This window comes from Temnothorax longispinosus, unplaced genomic scaffold (assembly GCF_030848805.1).
Source record: "Temnothorax longispinosus isolate EJ_2023e unplaced genomic scaffold, Tlon_JGU_v1 HiC_scaffold_209, whole genome shotgun sequence".
Lineage (NCBI taxonomy): Eukaryota > Metazoa > Arthropoda > Insecta > Hymenoptera > Formicidae > Temnothorax > Temnothorax longispinosus.
In genome coordinates, this window is record NW_027270024.1 from 1 (window position 1) to 3,570 (window position 3,570).

General features: G+C 33.1%; 1 long non-coding RNA gene across 1 annotated transcript; it reads right to left on the minus strand.

Annotated features, from left to right (window-relative positions):
* Nucleotides 1-6: 6 nt before the first annotated feature.
* Nucleotides 7-2,470, minus strand: LOC139823895 (uncharacterized). The gene is made up of 6 exons (XR_011734930.1): nucleotides 2,368-2,470; nucleotides 1,874-1,955; nucleotides 1,578-1,715; nucleotides 1,436-1,506; nucleotides 1,202-1,315; nucleotides 7-1,109 (listed from the first exon to the last, which is right to left on the minus strand). It is a non-coding gene; the product is annotated as an uncharacterized lncRNA (long non-coding RNA).
* Between the last annotated feature and the right edge of the window lie 1,100 nt (nucleotides 2,471-3,570).

A 3,570-nucleotide genomic window follows, 5' to 3' on the forward strand; every position in this document is an offset into this window, starting at 1 on the left:
CTCTCTAAATTTCTTCGAGTGACATTTAACTCAAAAGGAGTTAAAATTCACTCGGGTCGATAGTCACAATACTGCCGCGCGAAATGGAGTGACATTGCACTTTTTATAAGGGTGAATATTTGACTCCAACCGTAAAGTGATTGTTTCACTCGTTTGGAGTAAATGTTTAACTCCATTATAGATAAAATAATTCACTCAATCAGAGTGAATTTTTCACCTTTTCTTAAAGTGAAGCTTTCACTCTATTGTTACGAGTGAACAATCACTACAGTTGAAGTCAAATATTTATTCTTAGGGCCGGTTTCACCAACTCCAGTTAATTTAACCGGTCGATTCCATTGAAATTGATCAATCGCATTTGTTAATTTTGCTTTAACGACAAATGCGATTGATTAATCCCAATGGAATAATCGGTTGGTTATATAAATCAACTGGAGATGGTAAAACTATGTGAGAGGTATATTAAAGAAATAGGTTAGACAAATAATTGCACAAGTTAAGAAAAAAACATTATATTGAATTATTTATATATAAAGTATATAATGTATTTATTTAAACAAACACAAAAGTACTAAATATAATATTAATAATAAAGAAAAAAAACTTTTATATAAAATATTTAAAAAGAAAAATAAAATACTATCTTACTAATTCGCTTGTAATCCTTAAAACGTGGATACATTTGTAAATATTATAATACAATCAGTGTTAGCTTTTCATTAGTACTTTTGTAAACCCTTAATGTATTTCATTTACTTACTCATGTAATGCAACGCTGGTGTTTAACGATAAATTTTTAAGTGTCACATCAAATGCTCTACAACACGCTTTTGGTTCTACTAAATGTAGCACACAACCAGTGATAAAATCATAAAAATTAGCCAAATCTGCAGAGAACTGTATGTCAAAACAATAGTGTAATTTTAAGAGAATATCGAAAGCTTGTAAGCCATTGTTGCCAATTTCGATCAGATGATCATCTGCCTTTATGTAAAAAATTCCTTTTCTTTCTTCTGTAGTCATACTACATATTAAATAAGGTTGCACGTTCCTTTATTAGATGCCTTATCAACTTGTGAGCACTCATTTAAAAATAAATTATCTTGTGCCTAAAGTGCAAATATATATTATTAAACCTCAATGATTATTGAATGAAAATAGCTTAATGAGTGAAATAATATACTTTCGATTAGATACTTACATTCTTAAAAATTAGTAAACTGTTATGCGGGATTGTTATTTTAGCACATACATTTGAATATCCCACTGAGATACATTGGCTGTCCTTGTTTTTTACTTGTGCTGTCTTTTTGTCCTAAAATATACATATGTGTGCAATAACTTCTGTTGCAATAAATATATTAAAATATACGTACACATACACGCAACACACACACACACACGCACGCAACACATATACACACAATATACTTACATTTCTTTTTCGTTTGGTGTAATTAGGAGATGGCAGTAGATGCGGTAGCAAAATCAAAGCTTTCAAATTATCTATAAAAAAAGTTTATTAAGATATGTATTCAGACAAAGTATTCTGTAAATTTTTTAATTTATTTTATTACCTTCAATGTCATTCACCGAATGCAGTAAATTTGGTGCGTTTAAGGAAGAATACTGCAAAATTCTCGGTACATAGAAGCTTACAAATTTGCCAAAAATGTATCATTATCTGGAAATTCGGCTATGAATTCTCTCTGGATCTGTAATAATATAATAAATTGTACTAAGGCTCCGGTCAACGTGACGCTACAAATGCTTTGGAGCGTTCTTCTTCTCTTTCTTTCTTCATTGAAAGAAAAGAGAAGAGGAATGCTTCGAAGCATTTTTAGCGTCACGTTGACCGTAGCCTAAATCTTACCTTTTAGAATATTGACAGCATCTTCTGAGATACCATTGCTCAATAAAAACTGTGACAAATCTTCCTTGCTATTGAGAGTTTCCTAACAAAAATTTCATTATTTAAATAGAAGCGATATATAACTGCAACCAAGATTTTATGTCGCGTAATGACGTTTAATAAATAAACTGAATATACGTAAATTCTTATACACGGCGCGCCCGCTCCCGTTATGAAAAAGGCGCGAAAAGCACGTCCGCGGGAGGTTAGGTTAGGTCTTGCACAATGCCAGGTAACAAGCAATAGGAACAGAAATCAGAAATCTTGTATCAATAAGAATGAACGGTGATACAGGCAATAGACATAAAAATCCGTCACGTTGAAAATTCTGTGTCTATTGCCTGTTGCCAACTAATCATAGCGTTAGAATTAATTAGGTTATATTAACGAAATTTTGATTATTTACTGTTCCTATGCCCATTGCCTGGCATTGTGCAAGGGTCATTAGCACTTACCTGTGGAAGAAACGACATTATTCTAGATAATACAATAATTTATCTAAAATGTCGACACGAAGACGAGATGATCGATTGACGAGAAGCAACGGTCGTGGTCGGTGACAAGCGAGTAGTGACTCCACTGAACGAGTTGCTACGAGCGATCTTCTTTTTTTCCTGGCGCTTTCTTTCCAACGTGGTGTGGAACATATCAGATTCACTCTTTTTATGATTGAAAATATTCACTTAAGGACGCAGAGTGAAATTCACTCCACGACACAGAGTAAAAGAATTCACTTCACGACACAGAGTCGAAGAAAGTAAAAGAATTCACTCCATATGAATGAAAAGTCATTCCAAGTTGAGTGATTCGGTGAATACTCATTTTTTCGAGTGGAATTTCACTCGAAGAAATTAGAGAGTGTGCACCGCTGATATAAAATTATTTTGATAAATCATTCTAGTTTATTGTGGATTTTCTAAATACATCAGCAAAACACAAAATTCATCTAAAGCGGGTGCTTGTTAGCCTTGGTACGTTACTGCCTTCTGCTACGGACGGCCAGAAAGCATTTTCAGGCCGTATTGCTAAAGCGGGGAGCACGCGGCAACGCCGCACAGACGCGGCAACGCCGCAGTCTTAGCATATGTCTCTCTACCGTGCGTCCGCGTGAGCAGTTCAATGGTAGCTCCGGTAACTTAGCCGGTCAACTTCGACTTTATTAATTTTCATATTTTTTTATCGTTTGTTGGTCGTTTGTTGGTGATTGTTGGCCTAATTACAACGTTTGTTGGTTCTTAATTTTTTTTTAAATTAAAAAGAAAAATTAGCATTAAGTTAGCCGGAAAATTTTATTTTTAATTTCAAAAAAGCCTAATCGATGCGTAATCGTTTGCTGATGATTGTTGGTTAATTTTAGCGTTTGTTGGTTTATTATTAGTCTTAAAAACAAAAAAAAAAACGAAAAATTATCTCACATATTAAAATAATCGAAGATTGGCAGATAATTTGTAAGAATAGTTCTTGCTAAGAAGTGGAATATAGACCTGAGATACATATAGTACTTATTTATTGTAAAAGACATGAACATTAGGATCTATATGAAAATTGTATGAAATAATAAGGTTCTTAAAAAAAAATGACGTTTTGTTACTTCAAACAAATCTATAATTTTTACAGTAAAACACTTTCCACAAGTGAGAAACAGAAGCATACATTGG